The sequence below is a fragment of the Sciurus vulgaris genome (genome assembly GCF_902686455.1).
Source record: "Sciurus vulgaris genome assembly, chromosome: 16".
Lineage (NCBI taxonomy): Eukaryota > Metazoa > Chordata > Mammalia > Rodentia > Sciuridae > Sciurus > Sciurus vulgaris.
In genome coordinates this window covers 60,826,544-60,850,694 of record NC_136477.1, presented here as the reverse complement: position 1 = coordinate 60,850,694, position 24,151 = coordinate 60,826,544, and the positions used below count along the sequence as shown (strand labels likewise).

General features: G+C 45.2%; 1 protein-coding gene across 18 annotated transcripts in view; it reads left to right on the top strand.

Annotated features, from left to right (window-relative positions):
- MAGI1 (membrane associated guanylate kinase, WW and PDZ domain containing 1) overlaps window positions 1-24,151 on the top strand; it is a 692,610-nt gene that overhangs the window by 501,108 nt on the left and 167,351 nt on the right. The window contains exon 1 of one of the 18 annotated variants that reach the window (XM_079114359.1): window positions 3,897-3,915. The exons of the other annotated variants lie outside the window; for them this stretch is intronic. The gene's annotated coding sequence lies outside the window, so the exon portion shown is untranslated. Of the gene's footprint in view, window positions 1-3,896; window positions 3,916-24,151 lie in introns of those variants that run through there. 18 annotated transcript variants of the gene reach the window in all.

Genomic DNA, 24,151 nt, shown 5'->3' with positions numbered 1-24,151 from the left:
CCTGGGTTAAGTTCCCAATACCGAAACCAACCAAACAAAAAAACATTAAGAGCCAGGCATGGTGGGGCATGCCTGTAGTACCAGTGACTCCAGAGGCTGAGGCAGGAGGATCACAAGTTGAAGGCCAGCCTTAACAACTTAGCAAGGCCCTAAGCAACTTAAGGAGAACCTGTCTCCAAATACAAAGGGCTGAGGATGTGGCTCTGTGGGATAGCTCTTGCCTAGCATTGTGTGAGTTCCTGAGCCCAGTCCTCTAGTACAGGACGAAAACACTTTAGAAAGTCAATAGAAGAAATGGACAGCATAAACTCAAACCACACTGATTTATTTGAGGCTTATCATTAATTGTGTTTTCCTGTTGTCCTGCCTTTCCCTTGTGGATGACTCTTCATCCATTGCAACTGATCAGCTCAGGTGTGTCATCTCTGGTTAGGCAGGGCCTTTTGTCTGTCCTGATGCCTCCTCCCTTGTTAGAACAGCAACCACACTCAGGCGAGTGCTCCAAAATTGTGTTGAATGAACAAAGGGCCACAGGAAGTAAAAAAAATTTTTTTTATCCAGGAATTAAGCCCAGGGGCACTTAACCACTGAGTCACATCCCCAGGCCTTTTAAAAATATTTATTTAGAGACAGGGTCTCTCTAAGTTTCTCAGGGCCTCGCTAAGGTTGCTGAGGCTGCTTTGGACTCTCCTTCCTCCTGCCTCAGCCTCCTGAGTGGCTGGGATGACAGCATGTTCCAGTGGGCCCGGCTGCAGGAGGTAATTTTGAAGGAAAAAAAAAGTCAAAGGTAAACTGAATTATTGTTTGATGTCAGGGTCATAAAGTTAACACTTAAAAATAAACACCCGTGATTATAAAGTGGGAAGCTATTCATACCTACTGCAGAGAAAAAGAATTCTGGTGGCCAGTGAGTTTGAGGTAGAAAGTGCCTTTAGCCTCTCAGATTTCAGCTGAATGACTTAAGATCGTTATTCCATGAGGTGCTGGTGGATTGGATCACCCTTTTCCCACCCATCTTGAGGGGCTCAGAAACAAAAGCGGTTGTTTTCTTTTTTGATGGAATGATAGGCTGAAAGTGAATTTTTTCCCCCTTTCATGGGAGCATCACACCAGCTATTTATATTTGAGGCGGGTACTAATCTCTCTCAGATTTACTGACTGAACAGACCAACCAAAACATCCCAGGATGCCTGAGGAGCTGATCCCCTCTCCCGAAGAATTTTACAACGTTCCTATTCTGTGAACTGGAGACCAAAAATAATCTGTATATCACACAAAGCTTCTGTCATTCACCTCATAACCCTTTCCGAGGCTTCAGACAGGCATCTGATCCAGGTTGGATGGGGTTCAGGTCAGGAGCAGCTGTGGTATTTTTATTTTCCAAACTGTCTCCTATAGGCAGAAGCAGATTTCAGTTTTTGGCGGCGCCTTCTCAAAACAAGCAAGTCAGAGAATCAGGGCCCAAGGAAAGGTAGATTTGCTCAGAGGAAACCCATTTTAATAGATAGGAGCGAAATAGACAAAATCATGCATTCCCCATCAAGTCCTTATTTTCTGTTCCCTGTGACACTTCTCCGAAGCTTTGAGACCGCTTCTAAGAAAATCGACCACCAGGGACAAATAAACTAAAAGGTCGCCTAGCTCAGAAAGTGCGAGTGGTTAGGGATTTGGCCCGCCGTTTGGAAAGGAAGGCTAAGCCATCCTCTTGCCCCCAAGTTATAGGCAAGCTTCTTTGGAATGGGCATCAAATATCTCTTTCTTTACAGTTCTGTCAAGTGGATCTTTTTGTGTGTGTGTGTGTGTGTGTTTGCTTTTCATTCTCCTTTTCCCATCCCCCCGAAGCTTGTAAGACTTGGCATAGTTAGATGTTAATGTTGGGAATAGGGACAGATGGGTAATAGGGACACACACACACACACACACGCACAGCACACGCACATGCATGCTCTCTTAGCGTGATTACCTGAGCAGACAGCACTTAAGTCCTCTTCATCAGAGGGTGGGTACTTGAGGGCTTCTAATTACAGGCTTTCTGCTTCTAACACTCAGCCTCTCAGCAGGAATGTCCTACTCCATGGTACACACGGAATGACCTATGTAATTATTCGCAATTGAAACTCACTTTCACTCCGATAGGAATATCTCCCTGCCTCCTGCCTCCTCCCTACCAGCTCACACCTCCCTCTTCTGCATCTTAGAAGAATATGGCTTATCGAGTCTTCCCATGAGCTCCCCTTAGAGAAAAGGGCCCCAGCTTTGCTTTGGGGGAACCCCTGAGGTCAAGTCCTGCCTTAAGAAAAAAAAAAAAGAAGAAGAAACATGATGTTAGGTTTCTTGCTCGTCTAGCTAATGCATTTCCTCAGCCTTGAAGGGAGGTCTGCTTTAGTCTTCTATGTGAAATTTATTGTCCTGTGCTTCTCTAATTCAGATGGGGAAAAAAAATCACTTGAATATTAGGTGAAGTACATCAAATCTTTGCTTTTTGACTTCCTTCCTGGGAGATGATTATCTATTCCAAGCAGTGAGCATGTGAGCATGCTGGGGGCCATCCCAAGTTAGTCAATTGATTTTTTCCCCGTGAAATGCCCCTTGCCCGATTGCCATGTTCCACCTGAAATTAGACTAAAATTGTATATGAATCCAAAGAAATAGCTGACCAGAGGTGACAGATTTGAAAGGGACTTTATGAGGTTTTTTTTTTTTTTCTTGGCCTAGGGATCCCAAGTTTTTTGTTTTTGTTTTTTGTTTTTTTTTTCCAGATTTTATTCTTGCCAAAGAAGAGATAAAATATCTTCCAAAAGATATATTTGGCAAAAATATCACTGGAGCCACAGGAAACCATCCTGATATATTTGGCAAAAATATCTTGCCAAGGACTGAGATAAAATATCTTCTGAAACTCAGAAGGGCAAGGACCTCTCTTGGCATTAAAAGTTTACCAGTGGTAGTAGTACCGAGCAACCGAGGTGGAAGACTTTGGGCAGGGACTGACCCTGGACTTTATCGAGCATTTCTTAGCTGAGGCGACTTGGCAGTTTCTTCCCCCTCTTTGAACATGGTCTTTCTGAGCTTTAAAAAGGAAAGCAAATAGTTGACCCATTTCTGGGGTGGATGAGGGTGAGATGCATCAGCTCTGGGCTGGAGAACGTGCTAGGATAACCCTGTTAGATATTTCAGAGTCCCTGAGTGATGACCTAAGGTGCCAAGTTTTTGTCCTATGGAATGGGAGCCAGTGTAGGTTTCCACTGGGAAGGATTTGTAGTGTGATGGGATTTGTATTAACCAAAGTCGGGGGTGGGGGTGGGGTGGACTGGAATAGCACAAGGCTTTCAAAGTGCTCTGCGCAAGAAAAAAAAGAAAAGAAAGAAAGAAAGAAATCGGGGCTCATAGTAATCGCTTTAAAAAATGGCAGGTGCTGTTTAATAATTATTATAAGTAAAACGATGATGATAGTGATTGAAGGTCCAGCTTTATTCCTGCTTAGTTTCAGAGTGTACCCGATACTCCAGTGTTTCTGATTGGCACCTCCGGGTCCATTTCCAAGGTTGTAGCAACTCAGTGGGCCCTGGTCTACCCTGGGCTAGGGTCACGTGACCCCTTTCCCTAGTGGGTGCCCAGAAAGCCACGTTGATCCCTCCCCGCATCCCTGCCCAAGGCCGAGTGGAAGGGGCCAGCGTGCACGGGGTGGGGGAGGCTTCCGGGCTGCAGCCCCCGAGTGTGAATAGCTTGCATTGACGCGGCTGCTGCCGCCCGAGCGGGGGATGGGGGCGCCCGGGCTGTGTCTCGGGCCTGGGGCCCCATAAAAGGAGCAGCTGCCGCCGTGCCGCTCACACGCGCGGGGATAAGGCGGGCGGGCGGCTGAGTGAGCGCCTGGCGCCGGCAGTGACCGTGACCGAGAGGGACCTCGCGCCGCAGGTAACCGCTGGCAGGTGAGCGGACGGTCCCGCGGGTTTTGTCCTTGGGAGTGACAGCAGCAGGAGGGGAAGGAGGGAGGATGCTGAGTAGGCTGAGGCAGAGGGGACGCGGGGACGGCGCAGAGGGAGAGGAGAGGGAAGGAAGCGGCCGCGCCGGGGATCAGCTGGAACGCGCCGCGCTGCGCTCGCCTCCTGCCAGGCGTCCGAGTTCCCCACCTCCCACCTCTGCCAGCTGGCGGCCGCGTCCCTCCCCAAAACGCTCCCGCGCCTGGCTCGCGCCGCGGAGGCTCCAGCCAGCCATGTTTTCCGGGCGAGCCGCGCGGCGCACAGCTGAGCGAGCGGCCTGGGCAGGTGGAGGGAGGCGTGCGCTCCAGGCTCCTCTGCCTGGGGACCGGTCCGATTGGAGGACGGTTTCCTGTGGCTTAGGAGCCAGCATCCCGTCCTTCTTGCTGCCTCCCGTTCCCGCGGTCCCCACTCGACTGGCCTGCAGCCGCTTCGTGAACTGTTGGCCCACCCAGCCCGCCAAGAGCCTGTCTTTTGAGCATCCTTAAGAGTGTGGTTTGTGCATAAAGCCGGGCTCAGCTCGAGAAAACGGAAAGGGACTGGAATGGGGAGGCCTTTATACAAAGTCCTATTGTACAGCCATCCTTCTGTCCAGGTCCTGAGCCTCAGGAGGTGCCCAATATTGGAAAGGGAGGATGAAGATACCCCAGACCTTGCTTTCCTGCTTGGGTACCTGCTGTCCCTGCCCCCCTTGATTGGGAATCATTTACTAGAAGGTTGCTTTGAAGCGGAGAGAGATCCATGTCACCCGGGATGCCCCAAATACCCATGGCTCTGGTTTCCATGGCTTCCCTGCCCACTCACAGGAAATGTAACTCTTGGCAATTGTTCCTGTCTGCCAGGAGCAGAGTGGATCCACATCAGCGGCTGGGAGGTTATTGGAGACCTTGGCTTGAGGAGCTTTTGGATGGGAGTTTTGGAGTCCCCCAATTACTCCAGTTACCCCCCAGGTGAACATTGTCCTTAATTTTCTCCTAGAAATGAATCCCCATGATTGGCCATTTCGACAATATGTGATGTTTGAATTCTGGATTGTGCTTTGAGATTTTCTTTGTGTGTGGACCCGAACACTTGAGATGGTAGTTCTGTTGAGGAGCTTCTAAGTATGGGCCAGGCACTGTTTGTAGTTCTTTACACATGTCATCCTTTTAATATACACAGCCAGAAACAACCCCACTCCACAGGTAAACAGAAGCGCAGTGATACTGGTCCAGTGTCCACAGCTACCATGTAACCACAGTGGGATTTGTTGGGTTTTTTTTTGTACCAGGGATTGAACCCAGGGCCAATTTGCCACTGAGCCACATCCCCAGTCATGTTTATTATTTTTTAAAAATTTTGAAACAGTGTGTCACGGCTTAGTGCCTAAGTTACTGAGGCAGGGCTCAAATTTGGGATCCTCCTGACTCAGCCTCAACTTGGAATTACAGGTGAGCCTCCCATGCTGGGATTTGAATCTAGGCAGTATCACTCCACAGCTCAAGTTCTTATCCCTGCTTGTTTGCAGAAAGTAAGCAGCAGAACTTCTCAGGCTTCATTTACCTCTAACCATAGAGTCAGATAGATGTGAGTTGAATCTGGAGTCCAGTATTTACAGAATTCCCAAGTTATCCTGTATAAATCCTGCATGGTATGTTATACAGTCATAGATACAAAGTGAATAGTACAGTTTATAAGCATCTATTATCAGAGGCCTTTGGCAGAAAACAACAACAGTGTCTTACCAGCGAGACAGATTTAAAGCACAGGCCATCTGCGTTTACATTGAGCTCTATCATTCAGGGATTGAATGAACTTGGGAAAGTACCTACGCTTTTCCAAGCCTCAGCTTCCACATCTTTAAAATGGATTGTTTTGTGTGAAGTTAAATCCGGGCAGGGCCTGCCACACATAGTATGTGCTCAAAAAAAAAAAAAAAATAGAGTAGATGGGGTATTGTTTCATAAATCAGTATAGACTCCTGTGTTTTGTTTGTTCTTAGGAAGTTGCTCAAAGACCATCTACAAATGTCTGCTTACATGCATGTATATGTGCACACACATACACACACACAGCCCCAAACGTCTACATTTGAAATTACAAGCATTTAGTGAAATCTGATTTGTTCAGTAGGAGCTGTTTCTCTTGGCAAAGCAGTGGCTGACTTTTAAGGATTAGGGAAACTTCTAAGTTAATTTTAAAATTGTCTGAAAACCAGCTGGAAGTAGCACCATACCTAAGATTTGGAAGGAGGGAAAAAAAAAAAAAAAAAAAAGAGGATTGACTATCACTTTTACTTCCTTTTAGGCTCTGAAAAACTGTAACATAATCTGCTAAACTGTTACAAATAATCAACTAGATTCTTTACTTGGTTAAGCACTTTGAGGATGATTATATTTTTTCTGATGTGGTTTTCTGGATGTTGTTAAGTGCAAAATAAGTCACACAGTGCAACAGTTTTCAAAATACAATGTTGGTGTAGAATAACATGTTTTAGACAGCTGTTCAGAGTTCGGGCCAAAATATTTGTTTGTAAAAGAAGAGGATTCTGTAAGAGCAGTGCTTATATGAAAGAATGTGTTAAGTGGAAAACACACACTAAGCACCCCCCACATAAGGGTCTGGTTAACATGTGCAATATATAGATGCTTCTGGACTTGCAATGGAGCTGGGGTTATCCCCATCCACCCATTTTAAGTTGAAAATATTGCAAGTGAAAAATGCAGGTGAGGGATTGGGCATGTGGCTCAATGTGGAACACACTTGAATGCCTGCCTCTCATGTGCAAGCCCTGGGTTTGATTTATCAAATTTATTGATACGCCTGACCTACATAACATCCTCATACATCGCCCTGGTGACCACGTGACTGACAGAGAGCTGCAGTTTGCTGCTGCCACCCAACATATGGCTAGCCTGGGAGAAGCCAGAATTCTACGTACAGTTTCCACTACATGTGTTGCCTCCTTCTAATCATTGCAAAGTCAAAATATCTTTGAAAACATTTAATGTCCGGGACCATCTGTGCGCTTACGATGGAGTGAATATGCAGTTATTGAAATAATGAGTTATTGTTTCTATGCTGATATGGAATGGACCACTGAGAGAGATTAAGTCCTTGAAGGCAAGAATTTTGTCTGTTTTGATCCCCTGACAGCTTCTGGAATAGTGCTTATTAGTTGCTCAATAAGATTGAAGGAATGAGTGAATATTATTGGGGCCAAGTAAGGTGTCAGTGTATATAATGAGTTGCCATGGACGTTTTTACGTTTTGTTTGTTTTTCCTGTCCTGGAGATTAAACATAGAGCCTGGTGCATGCTAGGCAAGGGCTCTACCCCTGAGTTATACACCCAGCCCCACTTATGTTTTTTAATGAGTGGATCACTACAGGTGTGCATGTGTACAGAGCATGGTAATTGTCTTTGGGAAAGGACCAGAGGCTTAGCAGTTAGGGGATAATCCGTCTTTTTCCTTTTATACCATACCCAACCCCTGCCGTGAGGCCTAAATTAAAAACAAGAGTTGAGAAGTTCTGCACACCTGTAATCCCAGCAGCTCGGGAGGCTGAGGTAGGAGGATCGCGAGCTCAAAGGCAGCCTCAGCAACTTGGTGAGGCCCTAAATAATCAGTGAGACCCTGTCTCTAAATACAAAAAATAAAAGGGGACTGGGGATGTGACTCAGTGGTTCAGGGCCCCTGAGTTCAATCCCTCGTAAGCCACGCCCCCCCCCAAAAAAATTTAAAAAGTTAAGAGCTGCAAGGTCCTGGTTCTCCTGGTCTTGTTTTGTTCGGCGCAACTCACCCGGTCTGTGATTCCTTCAGTACAGCCTGCTTAGTTTCCTTGCTGTGGCAGAGTACCTGCAGCCCTGTGATGGGACATGGGGGAAGGAAGGTGTCTACTGCATAGAATTCCCCTGTAGTGGCGGTCGTATCCCACCCGTGGAGGCTGCTCACGCGGGAGACCCTGCTGTTGCCCTTTGGGGCAACCTTCATGAACCTCCTGCACTGAGCACAGAGCTTGCTCCTTCTCCATAGTTTGGGTCACAGTGAGTGAATGGATGGAGGGGAGGAGTCACCCAAGAACCTGTAATTTCATCACAATCCAGGCCAGTCCCCAAGGAAGCAAGTCGCGCTTCAGGATGGGGACTTCTTGCTCTTTGAGACACATCTTGCCTGCACTTCCGAATTCTGGCCTCTTACAATGAGATTCATTAGAGAAGGGGTCTTCAGTGTGCAAGATGAAACCATCCAGAATTTCGTGTGCTGTCTTTTCAAAAGTTACATTTGTAACGCCATATATACTCCAAGTGTTAATATTATGCTATGGTTACCTCCTCCTTTTCTTTTTGTTTGGCTTTGCTTATGCTGAACCGTGGAAAGGAGTTGTAGATGTTATCTTTGCCTTTTCCCCGTTCTTAAGTTTCTTTTATGTTATAGGTGTTTGGGGCTAGGTATCAACTCTTGCCTTTTGTATGGACTTGTCAAGAGTAACGTGGGATGTTTGTTAGTTTTATCTGTATTTTCGGTACGTGTTCATTTGTATGATATGTCTTTTTTTTTTTTTTTTTTTGTGGGTACTGGAGATTGAACCTAGGGGCACTTAACCACTGAGCCACATCCCCAGCCCTGTTTTGTATTTTATTTAGAGACAGGTCTCCCTGAGTTGCTTAGGGCCTCGCTATTGCTGAGACTGACTTTGAATTTGCGACCCGCCTGCCTCAGCCTCCCAAGCTGCTGGGATTATAGGCCTGTGCCAACCGTGCCCGGAGTTTCTCAATATTTCTAGCGGCACATTGATTCCTTATCATTAGGAGCTGGCTGCAATACCATTGAGATCTTGTGTCACTAGTACCTTGGCGATGGCTCAGGACAAAAAGAAGACCTTGTAACCATGTCTTACTGCAAACATGACATGAAAATTATCCAGACCAGACATCCTCCTGTCCTGGAGGTGAAGAATGTTGACAAAGCTACCTTTTGTAGTTTTGATGTTGCTTTGTTTTTCCTGTGTTCCAGTTGTGATTATTAGGTGGTGAGAGTGTAGCTCAGTGGTGGGCCACGCATAAGGCCCTGGGTTTCATTAAAATAAAGAAATAAATAAAGATTTATTAGGCTATGCGAGCAATGAATTACCTCCGCTTCTTAACAGCATCCAGTGCAGAACAAAGGTCTGCTTCTTGAGCCCTTTCCCAAATCACCTAAAGATATCTGACATATGTCCAAGTGCTATAAAAGCCCTTGATGGTGTCCTCTTACTGAGACACCCCCTGGAAACCCATGCTGTGCCTTCTCTCTCTTACAGTGACCAACTGGTTCCATGGCAGGGTGTGTTCCTGGTGGTCTCTGAAGCATTTGCTGTTCATTTACTTAAAGTCAGAACTTCTAGAAACCTTTAGGTAATCTTTTCAAGTAAAAGGCAGCATTTTAAAATAAACTAGTAATTACTCATTCTAGATGGCCGGAAAGTGTACACCAATACCAAAGATAAAAGAAATTTCCTAATAATTCCATTATTTAGGAATAATCATGGCAAACACTCAGACCCATCTCTTTTATATATCTGCATCTATATATGATTTTGCATCCATGCCTACACACAAGGTGTACGTTATTAGTATCATAAATATGTAGTTAGTATCCTACTCTTTCATTGAACCTGAGTATTTCCTTATAGGATCCAAATTTTCTCGAATCTTTTTTTTTTTTTTTTTTTTGGTTCTACAGGCTGAACCCTGGGGTGCTTAACCACTGAGCCAAATCCCCAGCCCTTTTCATTTTATTTTATTTCTTTATTGTAGGACAGGGTGTCTCTAAGTTGCTTAAGTTCTCACTAAGTTGTTGAGATTGGCCTTGAACTTACAATCCTCCCACCTCAGCCTCCGAGTCCCTGGGATTGCAGGCTAATGCCAACATGCCTGGCTTCAAGTACATATTTTAAATTATTGAATAGTGTCTTTTCATAAGAGAATAGAAAGTTGTTCTTTAATCAATTACAATGATCATTTCTTCTTTCTAAATAGCTGTGATTACATGCTCGTGTGTTTCTGTCCAGATTTGTATCTCTTTGTTTTGGTAGATTTTCCTAGAAAAGTATACACATTTTTAAAAAGGTCTTGATTTGTATTGCCTGTTTTGTTTTGTTTTGGCAGTACTGGGAATTGAACCCATGAGCTTTGTACCTGCTAACCATATCCCAGCCTTTTAAAAAAATTTATTTATATTAATTTTTATTTTATTTAGTGTCACTAAAAACCCAGGACCTCCTGCATGCGAGACAAATACTCTGTCACTGAACTACATCCCTAGTCCCGCCCCCTTTATTTGGAGACAGGTGTCCCCCAAATTGCTCAGACTGCCCCAGAATTTGCTCTCTTCCTGCCTCAGCCTCCTGAGGGGCTGGGATTACAGGTGTGCACCTGCATGCCCATTTTAAAATAAGCATTTTAGTAACAACCCACCTGGAGGCGCCGCAGCAGCTGGAACTCTCTATGGGTTCCTGGAAACCGGAAGTCCTGGCTCAGCTGGGCTGCTGTTCTCTGCACATCTGTCTCCTCCCCTCTCCCAGCAAATGGCTGCATTTGCTGTCCCCATGTGGAATGCAGGAGAGGGGCAGTTAGCAGTGAGGAGGAGGGATTGTGTCCTGAGGGTGCCACCCAGGGTGTGTGAACAGAAACCTCTCGAAGGGCAGATCCCATGAAGCATTACCTCTTTCTTAGTGTCCACCAGGCAGCTTTGTGAAATGCCCGTCGGTATCTGTTGAATGAACAGATGATAATCCCATTTTAGATATAAAGTGTAAAGCAAACTGCAATATCAATTTTTTTTTTTATGGTGTTGGTCCTGGAGGCTTAACCCAGGGGTACTGTACCGCAGGGCTACTTCTCCAGCTGTTCTTGCTTTTAATTTACAGACAGGGTCTCACCAAGTCACCCAGCATGGCCTCAAACGTGCATCCTCACGCCTCAGCCTCCCTAGTTGCTGAGATTACAGGTGTGCACCACCACATCTGGCTTCAGAGTCGTTTTAATACCGTCCTCTCCCAGAAACAAACGTAAAAACCTGTAACCCCGTACATTCTTTAGACTCATTCATTCTCCCATGTCAGATATTTATTGAGGGCCCATTTTTGCTAGGTATATTTTATGCCCTGGGGGTATAGCAGTGACTTAAGTCAAGTTTACATGATGGAACATGAGCATAGAAAGTAGACCCCAAAGAAATTTGAAATTCCAGCTATGCTGCAGTGCAAAATACTGAATCAGGGTGAGAGAGAATGAAGGGGTTTGGCTGGGTGCAGTGGCACATGCCTGTAATCCCAGCAGTCTGGGAGGCTGAGGCAGGAGGATCGAAAGTTTGAGGCCAGCCTTGGCAATTTAGTGAGACTGTTTCAGAATAAAAAAATAAAACAGGAGTGGGGTCACCCTTGGTTCAATCCCTAGTACCAAAATAATAAGAAGAAGAAGAAGAAGAAAAGAAAGAAGGATGGATGGATGGAAGGAAAGAGAGGTTTGTTTTTATTTTAGATAAAGGAATCCAATCACAAGTATAAATAAACAAGCCTTCTATAGATTGTGATGGTCCATCCAGGGATATTCCTAGAGCTTAGGTATCCTGAACATCTAAATATTCGTTGTTGCCCCCATATGACTTTTCCTTTGCGCTCCCTATGGTGATAAGCATTTTCTTTGTGTGATTTATTCCCAGTAATATTCCCCCTGATCTTAGAAGGGCCCGCTCCTGCCTTTCCTGTGGAAAAAGTTCTCTTATAAGAAACGCTGATAGTCAAACTGCTTGAGCCCCTCAGAATGCGTTGGTGAGGATGGAGCCGTCCAGGGTTAGCCCTTCGCTGGGTTCTCAAGGCACAGGAGGAAAACCCACTCATGGTTAAAACTCCTGGAGAAGCCAGGTGCCAAGGCGCACACATGTCATCCCAGCAGCTCTGGAGGCTGAGGCAGGAGGATTGCGAGTTCAAAGCCAGCCTCAGCCACTTAAGGAGGCCCTAAGCAGCTCAGCGAGACCCTGTCTCTAAATAAAATATAAAAAGGGCTGAGGATGTGGCTCAGTGGTTAAGCACCCCTGGGTTCAATCCCTGGTACAAAAAAAAAAAAAAAAAAAAAAAAAAAACCCTCTGGAGAAAGGTTAATGAGAACCCATTGGTATGTAAACTGTATTTATATTGAGGACCAACTGTTTTGTTTCCAGAAAGTGGGTCCAGGCTGGGCGCCCTCTTCATATGCTAACTAGTTGTACACAGCCTGTTGAAGTGCCAGGGAGCCGGCCTCCTTTGTGTCCTGGAACAGCCCGCGAAGCTGTGGCCCGCTTTGGATGGGAGCTGCGCTGTGCCCGAGTTATTCAGCATATGTTTCCTTACACCCGTGTTATTGAGCACATATGCTCTGGCCCAGCATCACAGGCACAGATGCAGGTTAAAAGGACATAAGCATCTTTGTTGTTGTTGTTCTCGTTCCCTGGAGAATGAGCTATCCATTTCAGATGGCCCTTGGCAAGGTTTGGGGGGGGGGGGTTCCTCCCCCCCCCCCCTTTTGGATGGTAGCTGGTATGTGTGTCTCGTTTCATAAAGAAAATCAGGGAGGACCAAACAGAGAGAAAGCGCCTGCTCTGGGGCTGGCTGCCGCCCTGCTCATCGCCTGGATCCCATTCTCCACAGTTAAATGAGAACAAAGCATCGAGCCCTTCTTACTGAAGAGCATCACATTGAGACTGTAATTTATTTTTCAGCTCAATTGCTTGCTTCTTTTTTGGGGGGGTGGGGGGGGACCGGAGATTGAATGCAGGGGTACTTACCCACTGAGCCACAACCCCAGACCTTTTTGTATTTTATTTAGAGACAGGGTCTCACCGAGTTGCTTAGGGCCTCGCTAAGTTGCTGAGACTGGCTTTGAACTCACGATCCTCCTGCCTCAGCCTCCCCAGCCACTGGGATGACGGGCATATGACAGGCATGTGCCACTGTATCTGCTGCTTGCTTCTTTTGATACCTTTCAGATTTTATCTGCCATATTCCTAAGACCTTTGGTAACACTCCTGTTAAATCTGTAAGGTGGCATGGATCTACCTTGAGGGGGTTGATTGCTGGATGCATGTTTTGTTTAAGGTGTTTGGTCACTCCTCTGGATGGCACTGTGTGCCACCATCGAGCCTGAGGAGTTGCCCTAGGGGTCTGCCCCAGGTCCAGTGGGGACTCTTGGCTCTGGTGTTCTCTTGACAGCATTAAGAATCCCAGTCTCCAAGTCTCGCCTGTCCTGGTTCTCGCTGTCGCTGCCTCTGGTTTTGCTCCAGCCCATAACTTAGGGAAAGTAGCAGAGGGAGGCCGAGGGTTGTGTTTACACTTAAAAGATCATGATCTTTGTTTTTGTTTTTTTATTTTTAAAATTTATTTTGGTGGCCAGGAGTTTCCAACCCAGGGCCTCTGATGTGCTAGGCAAGTGCTCCGCTGAGCTGGGTCCCCAGCCCCATGACTTTAAGTGTATAATTTTCAAAGGGCCTGGGGGGAGCATGGGAATCCTAATTGGACTCTTATTTTAACAGTGATTTCTTTTGTTCTGTAGTCACTTAATACTTTTAATACTTTAGTGGAAGGTAAGGGATTAGGAGGTTATTTTGGAAATATTTTAATCCCTATTGAGTTTCTGATTTTTTTTTTTTTTCTCTTGGTACCTGGAATTGAACCCAGGGGCGCTTAACCACTGAGCCATATCCCCCCACCCTTTTGAGGCAGAGTCTCGCCAAGTTGCTTCGAGCCTCACTAAGTTACCGAGACCGGCCTCTAACTTGTGATCCTCCTGCCTCAGCCTCCCAAGCTGCTGGGATTACAGGCGTGCCCCACCACACCTGGTTTGATATTTGCTTTTATTATGAAGTATAGTGAGCCTCTAGACTCTTCTTCAGAATCCATCCTTCTCTGCTTTCCTCCCATCCCTTTCTCTTCCTTACTTACTGGACATTAAGTTATGAGGAGACAGAGATTTAAATATGGTACAGTTTGGAGAGAAACATGCATGAACACCAGTAAGGGAACGTGGTAAATGCTGGAAGACACTCTAAGCAATGGGGGAAACGCAAAAGGAACACAGAGGAGTGAGTGTTCCTATTTGTGAGTGTTGTGTATGGCTTCCACTGAAAAAAATGGACTTTGTAGTATCAATAGGACTTCACTGAGCAGAGAAAGCAGGGGAAGGGTCTTATAGGGAGAAGAGATGTGTTGGTGTAAATGTGTATGGTCCGTTCCTGGGCAATATATAGTAGAGTGCACTAGAATGTCAATGCCCAGAGTGATGGGGGGTGATGGGGGATGAGGTTAGAGAGGTAGGTTGGGATATATTGTGAAAGTCCTGTATGCGGAAACCTGTGCTGTCCTCGGCAACACCTATGGATCAAAACTTGCCATTGCCACAGCCAGAATCTTCATTCAAACGGCAAAAAGAATTTATTGGCTTGCCTAATGGAAAAACTCAAAAGTAGGCTGCCTTCAGGCACAGCTTGATCCTGGTGCCCCAAATCTTGTTAGGAATTTGTCACTGTATGTCACTGTATTGGTTTCCACTTCTGCTGTGATGGTATCATTTTCAGTCACCTTTCTGGTGGGAATGGATTTGTTCCTAATAGCTCCTATCTTTGTAGCTTAACTACCTTCATGAAAAGTTGAGTTTCTTTTTTTTTTTTTTTTTTTTTTTATCTGGTGCAGGGAATGAACTCAGGGGTGCTTAACGACTGAGCCACATCCCCAGCCCTCTTTTGTATTTTATTTAGAGACAGGGTCTCGCTGAGTTGCTTAGGGCCTCACTAAGTTGCTGAGGCTGGCTTTGAACTCATGATCCTCTTGCCTCAGCCTCCACAGCTGCTGGGATTGCTGGTGTGCACCATTGTGCCCAGCAAAAGTGATTTTTTTCCTCAGTGTTACAGTGAAATTCCTGATGTTGAATCTAATCACATTAATTGGTGCCTGGGTCATATGCATACCAGGAGCTGGTCATAGGCAAATAGGTACTAGAGACTACATTGGGGTGAAACAGTATGTTTCCAATAAAAATTTCATTCCACACTTTTTAAAAAATTTTGTACTGGAGATTGAAGCCAGGGTGCTGTACCCTGTACCCCTGTACCACAGTTACTAAGGCTATCCTCAAACTTGTATCCCTCTGCTTCAGCTTCTCCAGTCACTGGGATTACCGGTGTGCATTACTATACTCAGCTCACTCCGTACTTTTTAAAAGACTGGTTCCTTTGAAAAGACTCTGGGTCACTTTTTCATCCATTTTACCTTAGTATAGTTGAAAGGGAGCCAGCCAGAAGACTTACCACCTTCTTTTGTAGAGACTCCAAGAAACATAAACGCTAGCGATATTGTCAGAGTCTCACACAAATACCTGCATGCTCATACAGTAGTCTCCCCTCATCTCCAGTTGGGGTTACCCCCAGTCAACTGCATTTGGGAAACATTAAGTGGAAAATTCCAGAAACAGTTTGTAAGTTTTAAATTAGGCCCTTTTCGGCGTATCATGGTGAAATCTTGCATCGTGGTTCTGTGCCGCGTATCCACCCTGTATGTGCTGCCCACCCGTTAGTAGTCTGGGTATCACATGTCAAGGTCCTGTTATTGCAGTGCTTTTGTTTAAGGATGCTGTATTTAATACAAAAGTAACGATGCTCACGCCTCAGATAGGCCAAAGAGAAGCCGTAATCCACTTCCTTCAGGTGAAAAGGTGACAATTCTGAACTTAGAAGAAAAAACAAAATCATACCGTGAGGTTGCTGAGATCTAGATAGAGTACCATAAGATATTTTGAGAGAGAATCCATATTCACCTAGCTTTGACTCTAGCCTATTGTTATAATTATTCTATTTCGTTACAGGCATTTTTAATCTTTTATTACGCTTATAAACTTTATTACAGGTGTGTAGACATATACAGGAAAAAACAGTGTGTGGGGTCAGTACTCCCTGTGGCCCTAGGCACCCCCTGGGCCACTTAGACCACACCCCCTGTGGATGGGGGGCGACTGTGTATATGGAGATCACTTTTTCCCCTCTCATATTATCCAGCACAGGGTTCCTGAGACCATCCCATGTAGGAAGTGCTATAGGCTAGGAGTTTAATCGAGAGAAGTGCCTCCTTGGCCTTAGTGGAGGACAGAAGAGCAGAACAACAGCAGTCACACACAGGGTGACAATATGTCCAAAGCCAGGAAACGTGCATGGCGTCCAGCTGCCTTTCCACGCCTGGCGTGAGGGACCAGAGCCCTGAATCGGAGCTGGGCCACAAGCCTGCTTTTCCTTTTTTTTCCGGTTTCCACGGGACCTTCATGATATGAGCATCTTCCCCAGGCGGGTGCGAGTATAGTGCTTAGTATGTATTTTTAAAAATCCAACATGGTCCTTGAATCCAAGCCAACTTCCTCAGCTGCTGTTTAACCAAAGCGGCTGCATCAAGGGTGATTTCGACTATAAGCTGTCAAGAAAAAATATCGAGGTGTCATAATGAAGGCGAGTGACTCTCTAACTGGTCTCTGTTTAATTTTTTTTTTTTTTTTTTTGTACCAGGGATTGAACCCAAGGGTGCTTAACCCCTCTGAGCCACATCCCCAGCTCTTTTTATATTTCATTTAGAGACAGGGTCTCACTGAGTTGCTTAGGGCCTTGCTAAGTTGCTGAGGCTGGCTTTGAACTCGCGATCCTCCTGTCTCAGCCTCCTGAGCCCCTGACATTACAGGTATGCACCACCACGCCTGGCTGTTTTAAGAAATGTTACTTTTCATTTTGCTAAACGCAAGCTTTAGCTTTCTCCCCCATCCCCTTTGGGTCCTCCCCTCTTGTCATATCAGATGTCTGAAATCACTTCCAGAGGAATGAATGGTGGTATTTGAATCATTGATAGTTGTGTTCCATCGGAAGCGAAGGGAAGGGAGGGAACACTGTGTGACTTTCCAGGGTGAAAAGATGACCTGGCAGTTGCTGTCCTAGGGTGAAGCCTCTCCTGCACACCAGGGAAATGCTGTTGAGTGGGTTCCCTGTTCCTTTCCTGGACTAGGAGCTTAGGTCACGGAGCCTGGGTGGGGCTGAATCTCCAGCTCTCCTCCTCCTTTCCCAGTTAGACTTTTTTTTTTTTTTTTTTTTTTTTTTTGATACCAGGGATTGAACCCAGGGGCACTCGGTCACTGAGCCACATCCCCAGCCCTATTTTGTATTTTATTTAGAGACAGGGTTGCACTGAGTTGCTTAGGGCCTCACTTTTGCTGAGGCTGACTTTGAACTCATGATCCTCCTGCCTCAGCCTCCAGAGCCTCTGGGATTACAGACATGCACCACCACGCCCAGCTGGAAGCATCTTTCACAGCTCCCAAGAGACAAGGAAGGCGCCTCCTGCACTCAGCTGCCCTCCTTCCAGACAGGACCCTGAGTTCCTTAAGCTTCTTCAAAGGTGACAATGATCTTCTCTTGATTTCCCTTTGAAGAACTGTTCCTGTGCCTGGCTTTTCAGAAGGGGAAACTTCTCTTAATGACCAGGCATTAGAAGTACCCGCTGTCACCAGACTTCTTCTCGTCTTTCAAATCCTCTTCCAATCAGTGGGAAGCAGTGACAGTCGAATCCCTTGGGGAACGAGAGCAGCCCCAAGAAGGAGCTGGCTTGGGCTGACTCTTCCTCCCAGCCACCTTTGATTTTGCCAAGGTGATTTTGGCCCTTGGCAGTCGACTTCCTCCCTAATTGCAGGGCCATATGGTGTGCAGTCCCCTACATGGAGAGTTGGCACTACCCCGCTGCTCAATTTCTGTTCTTTGTGTTGCGCAAATTACCTACCAGGGTGATGGGGTAGAACGAACTCACCCCCTAGAGGCCCGGTAGCTTCCACATCTTGAAAGTCACGCTGATACCTGTGGATGTTCTATGTTGACCGGGAATGGGAGACACACACACACAGAACTAGTGATATGAGCCAGGCACAGTGGCACACGCCTGTAATCCCAGCGGCTCGGGAGGCTGAGGCAGGAGGCTCGAGAGTTCAAAGCCAGCCTCAGCAACTGAGTGAGGCCCTAAGCAACTCAGTGAGACCCTGACTCTAAATAAAATATCAAAAAGGGCTGGGGATGTGGCTCAGTGATGAAGTGTCTCTGAGTTCAATCCCAAGTACGCAAAACGAACAAACAAAAAAAGGATTAGTGATATGAGATCGAGTTTTGGAGGCAGCTGGATTTGGGTTCGAGGCCTGACTCATACTTGTTGTCATCCTAATCATTCTCACCAATAACGTGGTAAGCATTTATTGAGTGCTTATTGTTTGCTGGTATGGCAGGCACTGTCAGCTCATCTGATAATCACTTGTTTGTCATGCTGGTTGTCAGGGAACTGAGGCTCAGGATGGTTTTAGGTACCTGCCTAAGTCACATGCCTCAGGCTGGTTTCCAACCCTCTGGTCTTTCTCTTTCCAAATCTCACAGCCCTAGCCGACTGTGTCTGCTAACTCTGAAATATTGTCCGAAGTGAATATTAAACTACATTCCATGCCACAATTTAATCTGGAAAGTAAATTACTTAGTGAGCCAGGTGCAGTGGTGCACGCCTGTAATCCCAGGCTCTGGAGGCTGAGACAGGAGATGAAGAGTTCCAAGCCAGCCTCAGCAACTCAGCAAGGCCCTAAGCAATTCAGTGAGAACCTGTCTCTAAATAAAATACAAAAGAGGGCTGGGGATGTGGCTCAGTGGTCAAGTATCCCTGGGTTTAATCCCCAAAAACAAGAGTAAACAAACAAAAATGGGAGCACCTTCTTTCTTTCTTTTTCTTTCTTTCTTTCTTTCTTTTTTAAATAACAATAACAAGTGTTTGTGATCATGCAGTGTTTCTGAGAGTCAGGCATCTTAGCTGAGCAGTTCTGGCTCGGGTGTTCTGGGTAGTTTTCTTTCTTTCAAGCTTGTAATCAAGCTGTCAGGCTTCAGTGATCTCTTGAATGTCTAGAGATACCTCATCCAAGGTGATCCTGGGTTGGTTTGTTTGTTTTTGTTTTTTGTTTTTTCTTGTTCCAGGGATTGAACCCAGAGACGCTCAACCACTGAGCCACATCCCCAGCCCTTATTCTATTTTATTTAGAGATAGGGTCTCACTGAGTTGCTTAGGGCCTTGATAAGTTGCTGAGGCTGGCTTCAAACTTGGAGTCCTCCTTCTGCAAAGTGATTTTGAGTGGATGGTGGTGCAGGGACAGGATTTTTACCAATAATTAGATATTTAATGATGTTTTCAAACTCTTATTTTGGGAGGTGTGCTTATTTTGTGATAGTCAAAACACTGAAGAAATAATGTGGGGTCAAATTGGACCCGAAAATGAAAATAAGGAGTGGAGTCTGAATGTCTAAATATATAGAGAGCAAAAGTTACTATTTGTTTGTTGTTGACCCCTTGAATATTCAATGCTGCCTGGAGAGATGTGGAAGGCTACGTTGCCGCGGCCCACGATCTGGTCTCTTTAACTATTTCTCCAGCGTCTTTCACCTGCAGCTACTTGTTACGGTCTGGTTATGAGGTGTCCCCGGAGGCTTCTGTTTAATGCAGGAATATTCAGAGGGGAGAGGATTGAATTATTGAGAACTGGAACCTAATCAGCCCATCCTCCTTTAAATGGTGGTAACTGTAGGCAGGTGGGGCCTTCCTGGAGGAGGTGGGTCACTGAGGGTGTGCCCCGGAAGGAGTCATCTTTCCAGGTGACCCCTCTCTGCTTCCTGGCTGCTGTCAATGGAGCAGCCAGGTAAAAATCCTCCACCGTGCCCTGCCGCCATGATGTCTTGCCTCACCTTGGGCCCAGAGCCATGGGCTCAGCCCAGCTTGGACTGAGACCTCTGAAACTCTGAGCCAGAAGAAACTTACCCTCCTCTTAAGTAATTCTTTTCAGGTATTTTGATCACAGCAATACAAAACTAACAGTACTCAGTAAGTGTTGGACTGAATAAATCCACTAATTAGGATAAACAGACAAACCTCAACCAGGCACAGATAAGATAGAGAGTCACTAAACCGATGTTCCATTCTTTTTGCATGTCAGGGGGACTTCCTCTCTACCCCCCAAGGCTTGCCTTTAGATGAAAAGAGCTTTAAAGAAGTAGATAAGCAGTTCTTTGTGCAAAGAACACCTCAGGCCATGTGGTAGAGAGACTGGGAGGGCGGGAAGTGTCCTGCTGAACCAGGGACACCCCTAAGGTGGTGCCATTGCGGGAGAGAATAGACCAGTGAGAACAGGAAGTCATGCAGGGATGTTGGGGGGACGTTCTGGAGAAAAAGGGGAGAGAACTTAAAGTCACCTCGACAGGGTAGGAATCCATTGTCTGTTTCTCCCTTAAAGGTAAGTGGCCTAGTGCTGATAGTGCACTTGCTGGTCACCTGGACCCTTGGGTGTGTTTTCCTTTGTCCTCCACTGCTTTTGGATCTTTCCGACTTGTTGCTCTGTGTTGGCCCAAAACCATGCTCCAAGCCCGAGCTGCCATAGTGCTACCGCCGCCAATTTGACGGAGGAAGAGCTAGAGAGCCCAGTGTCTTCTCTCTTTAAGGTTTTTCCTGAAAGACTACATGATACTTCTGCTTAGATCATATTGGTTGGAAACTAATCCCTTGGTTTTGCCTAGCTGCAAGGCTCTAGCCAGGTTTACCGGGTGACCCTGGAAATTGGGTGTTCCAGTGTTAAGGAAGGATGGTGGAATTGTGTTGGTGATCAAGGAGGGATCTGAGCCACAGACGGAAAGTGCTAAAGCTTTGTCAAGTTCAAGGCCGCTGTGATTGACCAGTGGTGAAAGAGAGGGGAGCAGATGAGGGCCAGAGGAAAGCAAGAGAGAAAGCACGTGGGACTTCTTAGTTCATTGATATGGTTTTGAAATATATTTTGTTCTTTGTGAGAGACCATGAGAAGCCAGGCATGGTGGCCTGTACCTGTCATCCAGTGGCGTGGAGGCTGAGGCAGGAGGATCGCAAGTTCAGTGCCAGCCTCAGCAACACAACGAAGCCCTAAGCAGCTTGGTGAGACCCTGTCTCTAAATAAAATATAAAAAGGGCTGGGGATGTGGCTCAGTGGTTAAGCGCCCCCAGGGTTCAATCCCCAGTACCAAAAAATAAAAATTACTATCATTGGGGGAAGGTACACAGAATCTCTCTTATTACATTCACAAGTTTCTATGAGTCTTAAGCAACCTTAAAATTAAAGGTTATAATATTTATTCATAATAGATATCATAACTATGAGTTTCTGGTTACAATGTTTATTTATAATGATTCTAAAATTAATCGGTGGTGGGTGACGTTCGTTTTTGGCAGTTGTGGGAGGAGTGGTCTGGTTTCGAATACTTGCTGGATGTGGGCGTGGAGGCTGAGAGCAGTTAATAGTAATAGCTGATTTATTGCTGAAAACTTCTAAAGAGCAGTACACCACTCGATGTACCTTATTGTTTGTCTCATGTGCCTAAGAACTTGGTGCCATGGGTGCTTCTTATATTCATTTAAAAGATGAGGAAACTGAAATATGGAGAGGTCAAGTCTTTGCCCAAGGTCACTAAGCTGGAAACAAGAGAAGCCAAGAATCAAACACAGCACACGGGCCCCAGGACCTGAGTTCTTCAGGCCGTTAACACTTAGGAATGATGCCAAAGTGCTTCACCAGGACACTCGATTAGAGAGTGATTTATTGACCAGTGGATGGGGATGGGGAAGGTGGGGCTGGAAGGCAAATCTATAATAGTTCAGTTGGGGTCACATTAATTTTATTATCATTGTAAATAAACATTATAACTAGAAACTCATAGTTATGCTATCTATTATGAATAAATATGAAAACCTTTGATTTTAAGGTTGCTTAAGACTCATAGAAACTTGTGAATGTAATAAGAGAGATTCTGTGTACCTTCCCCCAATGACAGTAATTGTTATTTTTTGGTACTGGGGATTGAACCCTGGGGGCGCTTAACCACTGAGCCGCATCCCCAGCCCTTTTTTATGTTTTATTGGAGACAGGGTCTCGCTGAGTTGCTTAGGGCCTCCCTAAGTTGCTGAGGCTGGCTTTGAACTTGAGATCCTCCTGCCTCGGTCTTCTGAACGACTGGGGTTACAGGCATGCGTCACCATGCCTGGCCAACGAGAGTGGCTTGTGCTTGTGTGATATTAATTCTAAGAAGTCACGTGAGAGATCTTAGCGGAGAGTTCATGTGAGCTGTTGGATACTAGGCCAGTTTATAACTCAGATAATAGCCCTAGTTATAAATTTAAGATTTGTAGGGTTTGAGGGTTTTTGTTTGTTTTGTTTTCTTGTGACACTGGAGATTGTGCTTGTCTCTACCACTGAGCTACCTCCTCAGCCTAAAATTTGAGATTTTTTTTTTTTTTTTTTTGCTGTTCTGGGAATTGAACCCAGGGCCTTAGTGCTTGCGAGAAAGCATTCTACCAACTGAGCACTTCCCCAGCCCCACATTTGAGATTTTTTTAAGCATATTAGTGTACTAAGGGACTCAGGTCTGAATGGGAACAGTTGAATTTTTTTTGTTTAATTCCTTTGTGCTGCTGCCAAGTGTTATCGGTAACACATAGCCGGTGGGATTAAAGATTTAAGGTCATTTAAGAGAAAAACAAATGATACAATTGAGGGTCAAGATTACCTTGGAGGAGCCGGACACAGTGGTGCACACCCAGAGGCTTAGGAGGCTGAGGCACGAGGATCGAGAGTTCAAAGCCAGCCTCAGCAACTTAGCAAGGCCCTAAGCAACTCAGTGAGACCCTGTCTCTAAATAAAATACAAGAAAAAGGTTGGGGATGTGGCTCAGAGGTCGAGTGTCCCTGAGTTCAATCCCTGGTACAAAAAAAAAAAAAAAAAAATCTTGGAGAGAAGAGAACTAGGGAAGGGGAGGAAGAGCAGAAGGAAATTAACCAAATGATGTCATGTGCCTGTATGAACATGTCACAGTGAATCTACTTTGATGTATAACTGTAGTGCACCAATTAAAAAATAAAACCAAACAAAGATTAGCTGAAGGGTGGAGGAGGAAGGAGGGAAGGCTTAACCCAATATGCGTAGCACAGGCCTGTACTATGGTAACTGTCCTCTGTGTAAAGTATTACTACTAATACTAATAACTACTAATCGTTTCTACGCACTTATTATATGGGTGCTATGTATGTATCAAGAGGTTATATATGTTTGTGTGTATATATGTTTAAATATTTAAAACATATTCTTCCCCTAGGTATATTCTCAAAATAATTGAAAATGCTTGTTCAAACAGAAGTTCATTAGCAGTAAGTCATAGCCAATAGAAGCAACCTGATTTTCCATCACCTGGTAAATAGAGGGCCAAAATGTGGTAGGCTGTAGGATGGAGCTGTGAAAAAAAGAAAGTACTGATTTGCGCTATGTCCTGAATGAACGTTGAAAACTTGCTATGTGAAAAAAATCAGATGTAGAAGGCCACATGTTGTGATTCCATTCATATGAAATTTATATTCCATTTCTATTATATTAAGCCAAAGGCTGGAGGGGGAGGGGAAGAGGGAACAAACATCTCATGGGTTAAAATTTCTTTTTGTGATATTCAGGAACTAGACTGGGGTGATGGTTCAGCAACCTTGCAGACGGACTTAAATGTCCCTAAATTGTAAACTTGAAAATAATTCATAAGCTGCATGCATGTACAATTATGTCAACATGAACCCAACTGTTGCATATGACTATAATGCACCCATAAAAGCAAAAAGAGAAAATAGAATAGTTCAAATAGTGACTTTCGAGTTGTATTTATTTGTTTGTTTTGTCACAATTAAGATAGGATCTGGGCCAGGTGTGGTGGCGCACACCTGTAACCCCAGATGCTGGGCAGGCCGAGGCAGGAGGCTCACCAGTTCAAAGCCAACCCCAGCAACTTATCGAGTTCCTAAGCAACTCAGTGAGACCCTGTCTCTAAATACAATATTTTTTTAAAAAGGACTGAGATGTGAATCAGTGGTTAAGCATCCCAGGGCTCAATCCCCAGTACCAATTAAAAAAAAAAAAGTATCTGCTCAAAAGCTTTTTCTTATAAGCTGTGAGCAAAAATTGCAAGATTTCTTCCTACTTTTAGAGAACACATCCCTGTGAGACATTAATGGCAGTACTTTTAAACAATTTTTTTGAATTGTAGATAAATGTAATAACTTTATTTTACTTATTTGTTTCTATGCTGTG